Genomic DNA, 19014 nt, shown 5'->3' with positions numbered 1-19014 from the left:
AAGGGACGACATACCTAGTAAGAGGACCATGAGGCCAAGTATTATATATATGTACAAAGGAGCTCGTGCCTCGCAGGTGGCGCTGTTTTGTTGCATAGATATACTGGTCTTGACAATACAGGAGTTAGCATCCACCATAGTGTGGATGTCTCACGAGAATGATATCTAAATAATTGTCTGTGAGTAGATAATTACTTATATCAGTCAGGGTCTGTCCCTGAGGCAGTAGGTCCATGACTGAGTGACACGGAATGCAGTAATGCTGAAGATTGTGGGTGTTAAGGAAGGTCATGTAGATTGTAGGAGAAGTGATGCACATCTCCTGCCTTGCCAGACAGGGCGATATCCAAGCCGAAGTCAAGCAGACACAATATTGTGCTTGCTAACCTTAAGTCTATGTATATGATACTTGGGAAGAGATAGACAAAGTGGTCGTAGTGTTGGATGGACACACTCTGAGTCAGCTCAGCATTCCTGCAATGGAGCCTAGGGAGAAGAGTTGCTGAATGTAGAGTCTTTTTGTAACAGAGGAGAGAGGATGTAGCATCATCAAGTGCAGCAGAGGCAGACCAGACGCATTATTCGTGTGGAGGTCACCAGTGTCATTGACTGCAATTCAGACATGTCAGGAATCCACAAGAACTGTATGGTAAGAGAATTTTCATGAGCTGAAACTAACTGATGTAAGCTTTGTTGAACTAAGGTTTTGGAGACGAGATGGTTTGAAGGGCAAACTGAAAGTCACACCATTCAGTTTTCGCTGAGAGAGGAGACTAACTGCATGCAAGAGTCCCTGTAGCTTACAGTAGACAGAGCTAGTCGAGAGAGGTAGGCTGTAGCCAACTCCCTCTGGTGGGTCCAAATTGAGTGGATAGATGGAGCATCCAACACTCCCATCATTTTGCAGGGAATCGTTGCTGTAGAGATGGTGTGTGGCAGGAACTGAGGAAGACACTCTTGCAATGGCCTCCAGAGCTAGTTGTTTCTGGAGGAGTGGTAGTTCTGCCTTGGAGGTAGGAGTAAAGCAGACTTCAGGATGAGGAATCCTCCAGGGAGGTGGACCATGGTCCATTTTTGCCATTGGAACTTTGATTTCATGTCTTTGTAGGATGGACCAGGCCGTATTAACGAGGATGTGGACGCCAGGCCGAAGTGGAGGTCGAGGTATAGCAAGGTCAAATGAAGTTCTGATGACACGAGAATTATGATGGGCAAGATGGGGAGAGTGAAGGCATTTGATGGTGAAGTAAGAGACTTTGGCATATATTCTCCCATCAAGGGGAGGGGGGAAAGATTGAATCCAATTTGCATGTTGACTGTTCTGGTGGAAATAGGACAGCCCAGGAGGTATCTCATTACTTTGTTCTGAAAATTTTCAATGGGTTCTATGGATGTCTTCAGGAGTTGACTGAGACCAGGGGAGAGGTAATCGACAACTGACTGTATGAATATAACGTAGATAGTTCTGGCCACAGTGATAGAGATTCTGGCAACACTGTTGATGAGCTACTTGAGGGGAATGAAGCGCTGCTGAAGTTGAGCTAGGAGGTCCCAGACAATGGGGTGAACACTTTGTCTTACTGTTATGGTTGGGGTTATCCATACTGGTGCACCTAGGTAGAGGTACTGCCTGCTCAGTAGGATGGCACTCTTTCCTACAGTGAATTCTGAAAGCGTTCCTGGGTTGCAAGGTGAGAAAATTCTACTTTTTTCTGAGGAGAGGATGAGGCCACAAGTGGAAGACGACTGATAGAATGACTGAAGGAAACACTGAAGATCATCTGAAGAGTTGGAGTGACTGCAGATACCATCAGTGTAACAGGTGACAGTGGTTCTGGGAAGGTTGGGAAGAAAAGAGAGTAGCCGGTGCATAAGGACATTTAAAAGAAACAGGCTTAGAACACCACCTTGCAGAGTACCTAGTTCGAAGACCTTAGAGGAGCTACACATGCCTTAAAAAAGGACATGCAAAGTACAGTTTTGCTGGTAACCCCATATCCATCTCAAGAGGTTTCCTTGGACACCAAATTCCACCAGCTGATTGAGGATTATACTATCTGTGTGGAACATCAAAGGCAAGATCAATGAATACTTCAACACTGGTAGAATAAAGGATATAAAGTTCCATTAGACAGTGATGTGTACTTCTTGGTAGCAGTAACCATACAGTCTGGGTGGGGGGTTGTCCTCCAGCCGAAACATGAGACCAGTAAGGAAGATGCGATCGAGAATCTTGTTGATGAGGGAAGTGAGGGAAATAGGTCTGAATTTCTCAGTACCAGTTATCGGAATGGGCACAATCGTGCTGCAGGTCCAGGCATCAGGCACATATCCCTTACAGAAGCAAAAATTATAGTTGTAGTAGGGAGCTGCAAGTAGACAAAGGACAGGGTAAGTGATATCATCATCCCCAGGGACTGATGCCTTACTCCTAATTAGAGCACATCGCAATTCGTCCTCAGTTATCAGCACGTCATCATCTTCATCCGTCTTCAGCAACACAGCCATCATATGGAGATGGTGGACATCTTGCTGTGAGGAGAGTGCATCTTGAATATAAATGGAAAGGTTGCGGGCTTGTGATTGTTCAGACCATGTATTAATAAGATCTTAAGTGTACTCAGCTAGACTGTGGTGGTGAAAGGTGAAGGGCTTTTTCCTGACAACCTTGTTTATTAGATGCGACATGGATCCAACACACGGCTGATGGTTGATGCTATTTGTGAACTTCCACAAGGATTCAGTATGGACGCATTGCTGGAGGACAATTAGGTCATCTCTTGATGTCTGGTACTGGTGTAGACGGTCAGGTGCTGGTTGCCTCTGGAAAGAGAGACTACTACCTTGCACCACCTTCCTATCTGCATGAGGGATTTGTTGATCATATGTCGAAGTGTGAGCTTCAAGGCGACTTTTAATGTGTGGTCTTACAACATAGCAGCTGTGGAAGTCAAAGGTGGAGATTACCATGGAGAAATATAAGTATCTGGTGACTGTAAATTAAATGTGAGGAGGAGGCTGCAAATGTATGAGATGTACATAAGACAGAACTTGGGAGGCATGGTAATGCGGGTGCAAGTGTGAAAAGGGGAAGGTCCAGCAGGGAAGGAATAGTGAAGGCTGAGGGCAATGCGGTCCGAGAAGAGGGTAGGGATGAAAGAGCACCTGACGTGGGATGGCACTAACCTGCATGTAATGATGTGATCAAGAGTTCCTGCACAAGTGTGCGTGGCACTACCAGTTTCCCAGCAAGTGAGTTGGTAGCAGTGGATGTATTCAAGTAGAGGAAGCCCATTGTGATTTGGAGTAGGAGAAAGGTCATCCAGAGCAGGATGTCAGACATTAACCCCCACCATGCTAATTCTTATCAACCTGGTTACCTTTCCTGAGTCATTATTTTTGGACTTTTTTTTATACATAAAGTTGATTTTTTGTTATCAGATCAAGTGTTTCTGAGCTCGAATTCTTCAACACCATCGTCTTTTTGTAATTTACATCTCACAGGTGGGTGTGAGGGCGGCGATAAGTCGCATGATGTTAGGCATGAGTCCACCCTTGCTGAGCTACAAACAAGAATTCTATCTATCTATATACCTAGGCTGCTTCCCCCAAGGAAAGGGAGGTAGCCGAGACAGGACGACACACTCTCCATTTACTCATCCATTCAAACACATTCATTCACATCTTAGCCCCAAAGGGGAGAACGGACAGATCCTCACCGCACCACACCACACAAGGGTCAACTGCGCAATGCAATCAGTGACATCCGCAGCAGGGCCCGACAGCAGAACTGGTTTACCCCTGCCATATCATAACAGACCCATCCCCATACCCGCACCTGACCTGACTAGCTGATCAGACCAAATGCGGGAGAATATCCCCTCAGGGCTGCGTCATCACTTATTTATTCACAATTTCTCTCCATTTATTTCTGTCATGCACAGCCACTCTTCCTTGCTCAACAGACATCCCTCTCGCATCCAGCGCTCTCTTCACACTGTCCATCCATCCTATTCGTGGTCTTCCTCTCAGCCTTACACCTCTCACATCAGATCTAGTTATCTTTTTCACCAATCGCTCATTATCCATTCTCTCCATATGCCCAAACCATCGCAACACCCTCTGCTCAACTCTACCAGCCATCTCCCGAACAACTCCAGTTCTCCTTCACACTTCATCATTTCGCACCCGATCCATACGCGTCACTCCACACATACTCCTCAGACACCTCATCTCCATTACATTCAAACTTTTCCTCTCTGCTACACCCATATTCCATGTTTCAGCCCCATATAATGCAGTCGGTACAACAACACTCTCATACAGCCTTCTCTTTACATCCATTCTAAGCGAACGACATTTAAACACTTTTTTCATTCCTCCCAGCACCTTTCCTATTTCATTTATTCTAAACTTCACTTCTGCATCTATTCTTCCATCCACAGCAACATGTGACCCTAGATATTTAAAACAATCTACCTCCTCAAGCAATTCACCATTCAAAACTATATTCATCCCCCTACCATCTATCAACCTCGTACACTTCATCACTTTACTCTTATTCTCATTTACTTTCAAATTCCTCCTTTCACACACCCTTCCAAACTCCTCTACCAACTGTCTCAATCTCTCCTCTGAATCAGTCACCAGTGCAGTATCATCTGCAAACAGCAGCTGCTTCAGATTCCAATCTCCAACATCAACATTTACCAGACTCAGACCACCTAAAACTCTTGCATTCACCTCCCTTACAACACCATCTATGTAAATATTAAACAACCAAGGCGACATCACACATCCCTGTCGCAGCCCCACTCTCACGGGAAACCAATCACTCACAGCATTTCCCACTCTTACGCATGCTCTACTATTTACATAAAAACTTTCCACCCCTTTTAGTAACCTACCATCAAGTCCATACAATCTTAAATCAGTCCACAAAGCCTCCCTATCCATTCTATCATACGCTTTCTCTAAATCCATAAATGCCCAAAACACATCCTTGCCTTTCGCTAAATACTTTTCACACACTTGTCTCACAGCAAACACCTGATCAACGCATCCCCTCCCTCTCCTAAAGCCACACTGCTCATCACTAATCACTCCCTCTGTACCCTCTCTAACTCTCATAATTAACACTCTACCATGCACCTTACCTACAACACTCAACAGACTTATACCCCTAAAGCTAGTACAATCATACTTATCACCCTTGCCTATATACAACGGGACCACACAAGCACTTGCCCAGTCAATTGGCACCATACCTTTCTCAAAGCACACATTCAGTAATCTTACTAACCAGTCAACAATAGTCACTCCACCACCCTTCAGGCATTCCACAGCACACCCATCCATACCTGCAGCTTTCCCTGTTTTCATCTCCTTTACTGCCTTCTCCACTTCCTCCTTCGTGATCAAAGAATCATTCAACTCTCCCAACACATTTATTCCATGCACCCTTCCATCTGCCACAATCTCAGCCACCCTTTCCTCCTCTACATTTAACAATCTTTCAAAATACTCTGCCCATCTCTTCCTTACTGCATCCATCTCAATTAACATCCTTCCATCCTCTGCTTTTACTCGTTCTTCCTTCCTAGACTCTCCCTTTCGCACCCTTTTCACCTCCTTCCAATACATTTTCTTATTCTGTTGAAAATTTTCTGTCAGCCGCCTACCCCACCTCTCATCTGCTGCCACTTTAGCATCACGCACAGCCCTTCTTGCTCTATTCCTCTTTTCCTTATACCTTTCATATGACATCTCATGCTTCCTCTGCAGCCACACTTCATATGCACGTCTCTTCTCGGCCACAGTCATACTTACTTCCTCGCACCACCATTCACTTCCTTTTCTTACACCACCACCCACACGTCTCACACCACACACCTCTTCTGCATGCCCCACCACAGCACTCTTAAACAACTGCCATTCCTCCTCCATGCTGCCATTTTCCCGATCTTTCACTGCATTCCACTCATCTTTCAATTTCTCCTGATATTCTATCTTTTTCTCTCTTTTATCCAACTCACTCACTTTCAAAACCTCCCTGCCACACCTAACCCTCCTAGCTCTCACCCATCTCTTACCTACTCTTAACTTTCCCTCCATCAGGTAGTGGTCAGACATACCTCCACCCTCCCCTCTCAGAACTCTCACATCCAACAATCTTCCTATTACATTCCTAGACACAACCACATAGTCCATCAAAGCTCTATCAACAACCCTTCCACCCTCCTGTCTCACCCATGTATACTTGTAAATATCTTTCTTCTCAAACAGCGTATTCGCAATCACCATCTCTCGCTCAACACACATCGCTATCATTCGTTCCCCATTTTCATTTCTTCCAGGCACACCATGCATACCAACTACGCCTTCAACTGCTACATTTCCCACTCTAGCATTCAGATCTCCTATCATTACCACATTCACATTCGCTCCAAAACTCTGCAGACACTCATCAACATCATTCCAGAAAGACTCCCTCTCTTGTTCATCCCTTTCACTACCAGGCCCATATGCACTCACAAACACCCACAACTCACGTTCAAATTTCGCTTTCACCCACATCAGTCTCGATGACACCTCCTTCCATTCAATCACACACTGCTGTACTTCCGGACTCACTAACAAGGCCACACCTTCTCTTGCCCTTCCTCTATCAACACCTGACAATCTTCCATTCACACTTCCAAACATAGATTCCCCCTTCCCTTTCATCTTCGTTTCACTCAAAGCTAACACATCCAACTTTCTTCTCACAAACATTCTTCCAATCTCCTCCCTTTTAGCCTCAGTCGTACTACATCCACGCACATTCATAGACCCAATCTTCAGGGTACGGGGATAACACCATCCCCCATCCCTTTCTCTGGCCTGTCTCTTTTTAGGAACTAAAAAACAGAGGAGGGGGTCCCTAGTCCCCTCACCCCGCCCCTTTTAGTCGCCTTTTCCGACACGCAGGGAATACAGTGGCAGTATTCTTCCTAACACAACCTGGCCGCAGAGTAGTAGTACCACCCCATAATGCGGCCAGGTTGTGTCCCCCCCGCCACAGGGGGGGGGGACACAACCTGCAACTAATTATGCAACTAATTACTAATTATGCAGTATTTGGCAACTGCGGTATGGGAGGGTTTGGCAACTACTCTGATGGTGCAGAGGGAGACTCAACATTCCCATGGAAACCACTGATGCTTAATCCTGCTTAAAACTATGACGTGGTGACCCATCGTCTCATATGAAGTAATGAGCATGTCGGGGGTTAAAGTCACCCATGTAAATCATGCCACAAATTGTAGGAATAGGGGTAGAAGGGAGATTAATTCTTCCAGGGTCAAAATAGATGTTACATAAGTGGATCCTGCCATCGCCCACTGTAACCTAAAAAAGCTGAAAGGCCATAGCATCACCTATAGAGGAATGGAGAAGTTGATGTGGTATAGAGAAATGAATGTAACTAATGAATGTAACTGATGAACTTACGAAACATAGCCAGTAAGTGAGGAAGCCTCTTCCCCAGGTATAGGACGGCCATGAAAAGCTTCTTGAATGAATATAACATGTGGGCAATGGTGAAAAGCATAGTTCTTGAGTGCAGCAATTTTTGAATGACTTCTGACTCCAACAGGCATTCCAATACATAATGTGTAGTGGCATTCGGGTAGAGAATTTTACGTTGGCTTTTCCGGGAATCAGATGGGGATGAGGTAACATGAGCACTGCTTTGTGGTGTAGTATGTGAAGGGTCCTTTGTCGATAGATCACTGATTCACTCAAGGTGAGAGATGATAGCACCCAATTTCTCTGTGAGGGTGGTGGCAGAAGTGATTATAACCTGATGAGACTCGACAAGAGAAGCAAGTGTGCTTTTGTTGCTGGTGTGCCTACTGACCAGGTCATCGAGCGTGCCTCAGTAACATCAGTGCATGCTGTAAGCACTGTGCACTGAGACATCAGAGAGGCACTGGCTTCACGGAGGGCAAGTACTTGTGCAGAATCAGGAGTGAAAGAAGAGGCAGGTGAGGTGGCAGCATCTTGTGGTGGTGGTGGTGGTGGTGGTGAGTGAGGCAACACAGCTCTAGGAGTTGTGGCAGGGCCTGATTGTTTGGTACAGCCATGACACATTGACTCCTGGCTTATAACAATGAGGACATGCGAGCTGCCTGGTGTAAGTAAGGGTAACTGTTCCAAATGGTAGCAACAGTGGTGGTTGGTGAAGGGGTGTGATATGGGCAAATCCAGGAGACATGGTTGGCAGCACACCACACACACTTCTCTGAGGCAGAGCAGTGGCATGATATATGTCCGATTCCCCAGCATTTGAGGCACCACGGCCGTTTGTCCTTAATTCCGCATAGCTCACAGGGTGGGAGACCAGGGAAGAAACTGAAATCGACGCTGGTGAAGGAATGTCTGGGAGATTCCAGGTGGCAACAAGCCAGTTGATGGGTATCCCATTTTGATGGAAACGACATGCAGTGTAGCAGCCAGGGAGTTCGTTGGCCAAGGAAGGGTCAACACCGACAGGGTAATGGGTGTTGAGATAGGCAGGGAACTTCTGGGGCCTGTTGACTGACTCCTGGACATCCAGGAACAAGGACATGAGTTCACTACCCGTGACCCTATCTATGATGTTCATATGTCGTCGTGAGATAAAAATAAAGCAGGACGTGGCAGCAGACACCTTGACCTCAGCTAGCTGCCAATCAGGACAGAACATCTTGGTGACCTCAGATAGACAACGAAGCTTCATATTGACAGCCGGGTACTCTCTGAAGAGGAGCTTGATGTACTCAGCCTGGAGTCAAATGCTAGAGGAACTGATGTAGGCTGGGAAGATGAGGCGAGGGAGGACATGATCAGGAACCTTGTGCTGAGAAGTCTCCTTTGCGCTTGGGTGATTTTGCAGCAGGAGACAATGGTTCACTGTCGGTATCCAAAGTCTGTTCCACAGGGAGTGTGGTGGAGGTGGAGCCCTGGGTGGCATGGTGGGGGGATACAGGTTGAGGAAGCCAAGGAAACACCGTGACTGCTGTAGATGTGGAGCCCTGGTGTCTATAAAGGTCAAATGGAGGCCAAACTTCCACAGACAGAATGATGTCGTCCATGAGTGCCAGGTCGATTTAAAGATCAGTGAGGGTGGCAGGTCCAGAGTATTCAATCCTGTCCTAACAAGGTAACATTCAGCGTTGAGAACATCTTCACCAATGGAGAGGGTTGGTACATGTGCTCAGGCAGATTAACATAGCCATGACGATATTGCATGTCACGCTCCTTGCACTGTGCATGCGCAGACAAGAGAACATCCAACCAGAGGGGACTGGCAAGTTTTTTTTTTTTTTTTAATGCAAGGAAGAAGGAACCAAAGGCCATGAGCCCGCAATAACAGTTCCCTCCAAGAGAAAAACAAAATACAAGAGAGAGCCAAATTCAAGATCCGATCATTTTAAGATGCCTGGACACACTGCATTTGAAAGACTGGAGATCATAGGAAGCAGGAAATCCAGACAGAGGGAGACAGTTCCACTGTTCTAGAGTTGACCTGTTGCATGAATGAAGGACTGGGAGTAACGGTTAACTCTTGCATTAGAGAGTTGGACAGAAAAGGGATGAGAGTTTGCTGATAGATGGGTGCTACGTGCTCGTCGTAAAGGTGGAGGAATGCATGCAGAAAGTTCAGAGGAGCAGTGACCATGAATGTAGCGATAGAAAAGAGATAAAGATGCAACAGTGTGGCGAAGAGACAGGGGTTGAAGGGAGTCAGTAAGAGGAGGAGAGTTAATGAGACGAAACGCCTTTGACTCCACCCTACTGAGAAGAGCTGAATGTGGGGAGCCTCCCGACACGAGAGTTGTAATCCACACAGGGGCGGATAAAACCCCTGTATTGAGTTAACAATTGTGCAGGGAAAAAGAAGGAACGGAGTTGGCTTAGCACAACTAATCTCTTGGAAGCAGATTTTACAAGAGCTGTAATATGATCTTTCCAAGATAAGTCCTGAGTAAATTAAACCTCAAGCATGTTTAAGGATGATGCAGGATTAAGCTGAATATTATTAAAAATTAGTGGGTATACCTGTTGAAGATTTTGTCAGGTTGATAGGTGTAAGAACTGAGTCTTAGATGCATTAAAAACAACCAGATTATTTTTACCCCAGTCAGAAATACGAGCCAAGTCAGACATTAGGTGTGACATAGCCACATCCCTTGTTTGTTGAAGTAACTGCTGAGACAGGCCAGAAAGGAAGCTAGAGATGAAGGCACAGAAGAAGGATAGAAACCGTAAGAGGGCAGTTTGGAAGTTAAAGATATGTGCTAGACTCGATCCAAAGCCTTTGAGATGTCAAGTGCAATGGCAAAGCTTTCGCCAAAGTTCCGAAACGAGGATGACCTGGAGTCTGAAAGGTAGGTGAGAAGATCGCCAGTGGAGCGTCCCTGACAGAACCCGTACTGATCATCAGAAAGAAGGGTGTGATAGGAAAGATGCTTTAAAATTTTTCTATTAAGGATAGACTCGAAAACTTTTGATATACAGGATGTTAAAGCAATTGGATGATAGTTAGAGGGTTGGGAATGGTCACCCTTCTTTGGGTCTGGCTGAATGAGAGCAAACTTCCAGCAGGAAGGAAAGGTACAAGTTGATAGACAAAGGCGAAAGAGTTTACCTCGGCAGGGTGTAAGCACAGAAGTACAGTTCTTGAGAACAGCAGGATGGACTCCATCAGGACCATATGCCTTGTTATTATTGAGGCCATTGAAGGCAGAAAATACATCAGCTGAAAAAATTTTATTGTCATCCATGAGGAAGTCAGAGGGGGAAAGTGATGGAGGAACAGCACCGGAAGTGTCTAAGGTGGAATTAGAGGAGAATATCTAAGTGAAGAGATCTGCCTTATCAGTAGAAGAAATAGCTACAGAACCATCAGAGTGGAAAACAGGAGGGAAGGATGATGAGGTAAAGCTGTTAGATAGGTTTTTGGCAAGGTGCCAGAAGGAGCGGGAAGAATTCGAGTTGGAAAGTTGAGAGCATTTAGTATGGATGAAATTATTTTTAGCAGAGCGAAGAACAGACTTAGCACGATTCCGGGCAGAAACGTACAGATGATGTTATTCAGGGGTGGGTTGGCTCCGGTACATTTTGTAGGCCCTCTCCTTGTTGCGGACAACTTTAGAACAAGCGAGAATAAACCAAGGCATTTTTGTGTTAGACAAAGGATACGAGAAAGGAATGTATGTTTCCATGCCTGAAAGAATAATCTCCGTAAAGTGTAAGGCACACTCAGATGGCTCCCGGCCATGGAAGCAATAATCATTCCAGGGAAAATCAAAGAAGTACTGCCTGAGGGCCTCCCAATCCGCAGCTCCAAAGTGTCACATACGACGTTTCTTTAGAGAGTCCACAGGCTGTACCGGAGTGATAGGACAGGTTTAGGTGATAAGTTTGTGATCGGAGGAGCCCAACAGAGAGAAAAAATTAACAGTGTAAGCAGAAGGATTAGTTGTAAGGAAGACGTCAAGTTTGTTGGAGCTCTCTCGAAGGCGGTCTGGGATACGGGTAGGGTGCTGTACAAGCTGCTCTAGGTCATTAAGGATAGAAAAGATGTAGGCTTGTTCACCAGGTGGATCAGTGAAAGGAGAGGAGAGCCAAAGGTGGTGGTGAACATTGAAATCTCCTAAAATGGAGATTTCAGAGAAAGGAGAAATGGATAGAATGTGTTCCATCGTAGAAGTAAGATAGTCGAAGATTTTTTTATAGTCAGTAGAATTAGGGGATAAGTAAACAGCACAGATATATTTAGTCAGAGAATGACAGGAAAGCCGAAGCCAGAGTGTAGAGAATTCAGAAGAATCAAATTCTGGAACACGAGAGCAAGATAAGTTGTTGCGTATATATACACAACATCCACCTTTGGCTTTGAAATGAGTCTAGAGAAAGTAGGAGGATACAGAAAAGGGTTTGCTGTCATTTGCCTCAGACAGCAAGAAAGAGAAGGTGAATTTTAGACGAGGAGAGGTGGTGCTCAACAGAGCGAAAGTTAGAGGAAAGGCTGCGAATGTTGCAGAAATGAAGAAGTGAGTCAGACAGTGGATCCAGGCTGCTCAATTTGTCACCGGGAGAGGGGCAGTAGGTGGCGGCATTTATGGTCCCCCCCCCCGGGGGACTCTGAGGCTGAGTGTTGCATAGCAATGATTTTTTTTTTTTTTTTTTTGAAAAGGAAGTGTAGTGTGTACGGTGCATGTAGTTTGGTGTAGATAGTTAGAGAATTTGTATTGGAGAGCAAGCTGGCCTACTCTCTGTGTTACTGAGACACTGAAAAAGTTCAGCAAAGGGGGATGGTCAGGAACTAGCCCTGAGGACTGATGAAACGGGAGCTCCAGCTCTCCCTGTCATCAGCTTTCCATCCACCCTTGGGAGTACTGCCCTGCTTTTGTTTTAAAAATACTAACAAAATCCAAAAACCCTAAAATTCCCAGGTGACACTAAAGATTAGGTCTTACTATAGCTCTCTTCCAAGGCTGGCAGGTGGCAACTTGCTAGATCCTTCAAAATCAGAAGAGCTTTTTCATGGGCTTGTTTACTTGCCGCGAGTGTGTCCTTCTCCCTCTCTAGATAGATAGAGAGACAGATACAGATATAGACCGATAGATACATTAAGATATATATATATATATATATATATATATATATATATATATATATATATATATATATGAAGACCATCAGGCATTGCAAGTCCACTGCTGAGCAAAGGCCTCCCCTATCCTTTTCAATGAATTCCAGGACTCAACCAAGCTCTGCCACTACACACACACACACACAAATATATATATATATATATATATATAAATATATATATATATATATATATATATATCACTGCTAGCAGGATCCCAGTGCTACTTGGCGCATCCCCAGATGGTGGATAGGGGAAGACCTTGTAGATATACAGTACAAAGTACCGTCTTAGACAGCACGGACCATGGGACCCGTTATAGATAAATAGGGCTCCACCGAATATAACGAATAAGGTGGCACAAAAATTAGATCTCACCAGAAACTATGTGGCAGGGAGGTGACATTATTTGCCACAGTCCTTCCAACCAAACATGAGTTCTATTGCAAATGATTTGACGGGCTTTCCTGTTGGATCATCGTCTAATAAAGGTCCAACTGCACTGTCTTCTGTGCTTACGGACAGTGTGCCACCGAAAGTGAGTAGGCACTGTTTTGGAAAATTAGACTCTTGAATATTAAACAAATTGAAATCCATGAAGATCTATGCATATAATGTAAGAAGCCTCGCAGAAGATTACAAACTTGATAACCTAATGACTGAACTGGAACACATTAGCTGGGATATTGTAGGTTTGAGTGAGATCCACAGAAAAGAAAAAGTAATTCATCTCGAAGACAGCAACCACCTATTTTACTACAGAGGAAGGGAAAATGAAAGCGTTAGTGGTGTACGATTTAATAACAGAGATCTTGCAGACAACATTGTTAAATTCAGCAGTGTATCTGACAGAGCAGCATTTTTTGTCATTAGACTGTGCAAAAAATATACCCTGAAAGTAATACAAGTATGTGCACCAACTTCTCAAAGCTCAGATGAAGAAATAGAAACATTCTATGATGACATCTCTCAGATTATGCAAGAAGAAAAGACAACATATACTATACTCATGGGAGAATTCAATGCAAAAGGTGGGAAGTCGAGAAATGGAGAAGCATGTATGGGAAAATTTGGAGTGGGAGAAAGGCATGAAAGAGGAGAAATGCTGGTAAATTTTGCTGAGAATAATGAACACGTTCTTCCACAAAAGAAAAGGGACAAAGTGGACCTGGAGAAGCCCAAATGGAGAAACAAAGAATGAAATCGATTTCATTATAACAGATAAGAATAACACGATCACAAATGTCAAAGTTATCAACAAAGTGAATATAGGTAGTGATCATAGAATAGTGGGTTGCACAGCCAGAATCAATTTCAGAAGTGAAAGAAAGAAGTTGATTAAAGATATAAAGATATGCTCAATCATAGTAAACGAAAACAAAGCAGCCTTTCAGTTGGAAAAAAGGAACAGATTTCATGCTCTAAGGAATACTGAATGTGCAATTGATGAACTGAATGACAGACTGACAAAAGTGCTAAGAGAATCGGCGGAGGTAGTAGGAAAACCTAATACAACCAAAGCCAAGAAATATTCAGAAAAAGCACTCAAGCTCATGAAAAAACGAAGGGAAATTAAAGTAAAAACAAAGACAGACGAAATAGAACGAGCGGAATTAAATAAGCTTATCAACAAAAGACAAAGAGAAGAAAAATGAAAGAGAAACATGGATCAGATCAAAGAAATCATCAAGAAAGGAAATACTCTGAAACAGGTCCTAAGTAAAATTTCACTAGGAAAGAAACAAATGACATCACTGAAAGAAAAAAAAATGCTGAAATCATTAAATGCAGAGATAACTTGGTGAAGAGAGTTGAAGAATTTTACAAAGAACTGTATGCATCAAAGAGTGTAGTACCAATAGCTAACTTTTCAGTTGACACAAGTGAAATACCTGAGGTAACACCAGACGAAGTAAATATTTGTCTTAAAAATATGAAAAGAGGGAAGGCACCGGGAGAAGCTGGAATAGTAACAGATTTACTGTTGGATGCAGGAGTAGAAGTACAAAATAGGCTTGCTCACTTACTTACCCACTGTGTAAAACAGAAGAAAATTCCCAAAACATGGTGTAATGCAATAGTTATTTTACTCTACAAAAAAAGTGAATTAAAAATCTTAATAACTATCGACCCATTAGCTTATCAGTCATTTACAAATTCTTCACTAAAGTCCTTACGAACAGAACAACAACAATTTTGGAGGAAAACCAACCTCGTGAACAGGCAAGATTCCGAAGTGAATATTCGACCACTGATCGTCTACACACAATGAATCAGATAGTTGAGGAAACTACAGAATATAATAAACCACTGTGCTTAGGTTTTGTTGATTACGAAAAGGCTTTTGATTCAGTGGAGCACATAACAATTATAAATTTATTGCGAGAACAAAGAGTGAATGAGAACATTGTAAACCTGCTAGAAAACATATATAAAGAGGGAAGTGCTACAGTTAAATTACATAAGGACTCGGAAAAATTTAGATTGAGAGGGGCGTGCATCAGGGAGATACAAATTCACCAAAATTATGTACAGCATGCCTAGAAAGTATTTTCAGAAAGCTAGACTGTGAAAACAAAGGAGTGAACATAGATGATGAAAAGATAAACCATTTAACCCTTAGACTTACCAATGACTACCTGGTTCGTCATGTATTTGTCAACCTCTGACGTCAGTATGACGACTTTGCCCGTCATCCAATGTAATCTCTAAAGAAATATTTAGGGAGTTGTCATTTTTGTTGGATGATGGGCAAAAGTGGGCAGAGCTAAGCCTGCCACAGCTGGTGCATGTGTGCTCACTTGCTATGCTTGGCTCAGTGTGGTGTGAAGTTCCTCACAGGTAGGATGTACACCTCTTGACCTCCCATTGAACACTTATGCTCCTTTTTCTTGCATATATATGCGCCGTTATTATTTAAGAAAATACAACAAATAATGCATTATTGGAAAGGAAATTTATTCTGCTACATATTGAAGCAAAAAATATTATTACTTCTTGAATAGTTTTTTTTTGGGCGAATATTTTTTAAACCCGCCCCATCCCGACCACTTTTCCACCACTGATTCCTCCCAATCCCGACCATTTTAGGATTTTTTTTTTTTTTTGGCTCAAACCTTCGCTTTTGGTGAGAAACATCGAAAATTCATAGAGAAATCGCTCACCTGAGGTTTAAAATACTCGATACAGGTAGGAGTACCTCCTTACCTTACTGGGTTTTCTATGCACCAAAGAAAACGAGTTCTATGGGAGGATAACTATTTCATACCACTCATAAACGGTATTTATTTATTTACTTGGTACGAATTTATATGTAGGACGAGAGTATATTGGTTTTCAAGCAGTAATATAGGCATTATAAGCATTGTTTCACTCACTAATACCTGACCTTTTTTTGGCACATTACCTGATCATCATTTCTAATTGTTTCTTCCTCTAATGCTATGTAGAGTTTGTCCTCCACATTGTCTTTGATTGGGGAATCACTCTGGCCCTGAATTTCGTACCGTGGCATGACATGGCTATACTGGCCAGGTCACTGATAACAGGTGAATTGCTGAGAGAATGGCATGCAGGGGGGGGAGGAGGTCATGCTGGGTAAGGCATTGTCCCTGCCTGGCATCTTGTAGAGGAAGGTGTCACGTGTATACGTACCAAAAATCACTCGCGAAAATTGAAAATTGTGCAAATTAGGGGCCTTGCAATTTTTTTGCGTTTATGTATGTCGACGGGATTGGCAGTGACAAAACATGTGGACGTTAAAGAACGTCGACGGGACGCCGCGGGTTAAAGAAAAGAGTAAAACTTTACCATGTCAGCTAATTTCTACTTACTTTTATTGCATTTTACTTTTTATATATTGTCTTTGGAATGTACGACAGAGCAAAACTCATCTTCAAAATGAGACCAAAATGGCCTTTCTATGATGAATAGTAACTTTCCTACAAGATAGATTTAAAATATCTCTATGCAACTGTTCTGAAAGTTCTCGAGCAAGAGTTACGCGCACAACCAGAATTTACGCTCCTCCCTTCACAGGATAGGGTTAAGATTTGCAGATGACATTATCCTAATCTCAGAAACAGCTGAGGCATTGCAAGAAATGTTAAACGACCTGAACAGAGAAAGTCTGAAAGTAGGACTGAAGATGAACCAGAGTAAAACTAATGTTTAATCCACAAACACCAAAGAGTGTCATCAGAATAAGCGATGAAATTCTTGAAGTTGAGGAGTACAACTACTTGGGACAATTACTAAAATTAATGAAAGATCACAATAGCGAGATAAAACGACACATTACAATTGAATGGAAAGCTTTCGGTAAACAAAGAGAAATTATGAAAAGTAGCTTGCCAGTTTGTATGAAACGAAAAGTATGTAACGAATGTAGAATTCCAGCCATGATGTATGGTTGTGAGACCTGGAAACTGATAAAATCGATGGAAAATAAATTAATCTGTTTTCAGAGACCAATGGAAAGGTCAGTGTTGGGAATATCTTTAAGGGACAGGAGAAGATCAACTTGGGTAAGAGAGCAGACTAAAGTCAACGATATTATAAAAGTTATAAAAGAACAGAAATGGAGGTCGGCAGGCCATATAGCAAGAATAAGGGATAACCGATGGAGCAAGAGGCTGACTAGCTGGACACCAAGAGATTTTAAACATAGCAGAAAAACGCCAGACAGGAGCTGGAGAGATGAGATAGAGAAATTTGCAGGGAAAATGTGGCAAAGATTGGCTCAGTCAAGGAATTCGTGGAAAAGGTTGGGGGAGGCCTTTGTTCAACAGTGGACTAGTTATAGCTGAGGACTATGATATATATATATATATATATATATATATATATATATATATATATATATATATGTCTGTGTGTGTGTATATATATATGCGTCTGGATGAAAGGATGCGAAGATGTGTAATAGATGCAAGAGGATATAGAGGTTTGGGGAGTGGACTTTCTGACCACTACTTGGTGGTGGACAGAATTAGGATCCAAGTAAGATGGAGGAATAGAAGAAGGGAATGACGAGAAGGAGTAGTTGCAAGGAGAGTGGAAAGGTTACAAGAGGATGAGAAAAATGCAGAGTATAAGAGAGAAGTGAAGGAACGATTGGGCAAATATGAATTGGAGCAGATGGGGGACGTGGAAGGTGTGTGCAGGATACTTACAGAAGAAATATGTGCAGCATGTGATATGGTGTGTGGGAGGAAGAGAAGACGGAGGTGGGTGCAAGGAACAGCGTGGTGGACTGAAGAGGTGAGACAGGCTGTGGCACAAAAGAAGAAAGCATACAATGAATGGATGAAAATAGGGGCGTGGAAGAAGTTGAGAGGCGGAAGAGAGAGTTATATGTAGAAAGAAAGAAAGAGATGAAAAGATTAGTAAGAGAGAATATAAGGAGAGTGGATGAGGAATTTGGAAGGAATTTAAGTGTAAAGTGGAGGGACTGTAAGATGTTCTGGAAAGAGGTGAAGAGAGTAAGACAGGGTGGAAGTGAGGTTAGCAGGGGAGTGAAAGATAAAAATGGTAGATTACTAGTGGAGACAGGAGAAAAGGTGAGCAAATGGAGAGAACACTTTAAGGAATTGTTGAACATAGAGAATGGAAGTAATGCGAGTATAAGTGGCTGGGGAATGGCTGGGAGAAGGAGGGAGGTGAGAAGACAGGAAGAAATCAGTAGGATAGAAGTTGTGGAAGCAATGAAGAAAGTCAAAATGGGGAAAGTCCCAGGAATTGATGGAGTGTGTGGTGAAATGCTGAAGCATGGGGGAGAGATAGTAGTAGAATGGATGTGGAATATGTGCAGATTGGCCTGGGAGGAAGGTAGAGTCCCGGAGGATTGGAAGTCAGGTATAATTATTCCCTTGTACAAAGGAAAAGGGGAAAAAGAAATGTATGGAAATCATAGGGGCATTTGTCTTCTTAGTATAATAGGAAACGTGTATGGTAGGATACTTATTGATAGAGTTAGAGAAACAACAGAGGAATTAGTTGAAGAAGAACAGGGAGGCTTTAGGAAAGGAAGAGGTTGTGTAGATCAGATATTCATTCTTAGATCTTTAGTGGAAAAGTTTCTAGAGAAGGGAAAGAAGTTGTATGTGGCTTTCATGGATTTGGAGAAAGCATATGACAGGGTGGATAGACAAGGATTGTGGAAAGTATTAAGAATATATGGAGTAGATGGGAAGTTGTTGAATGCTGCGAAGAGTATGTATGATGGTGCTAAGGCTGCAGTGCGTGTGGATGGTGAACTAAGTGAATTTTTCTCTTTGGAAGTTGGGTTGAAACAGGGATGTGTCATGTCTCCATGGTTGTTCAGTCTGTTC

The 19014-nt window shown here is 43.1% G+C and overlaps 1 protein-coding gene across 1 annotated transcript in view; it reads right to left on the bottom strand.

The window, feature by feature from the left end:
- The window catches only part of LOC145396987 (glutamate receptor ionotropic, delta-2-like), a 182875-nt gene that overhangs the window by 121155 nt on the left and 42706 nt on the right, over positions 1 to 19014 (bottom strand). The window lies entirely within an intron of this gene.

This window comes from Coenobita brevimanus, chromosome 40, assembly GCF_032717465.1.
Source record: "Coenobita brevimanus isolate Jiangsu-jjx chromosome 40, ASM3271746v2, whole genome shotgun sequence".
In the NCBI taxonomy this organism is placed as follows: domain Eukaryota; kingdom Metazoa; phylum Arthropoda; class Malacostraca; order Decapoda; family Coenobitidae; genus Coenobita; species Coenobita brevimanus.
This window is presented reverse-complemented; position numbering and strand designations above follow the sequence as displayed.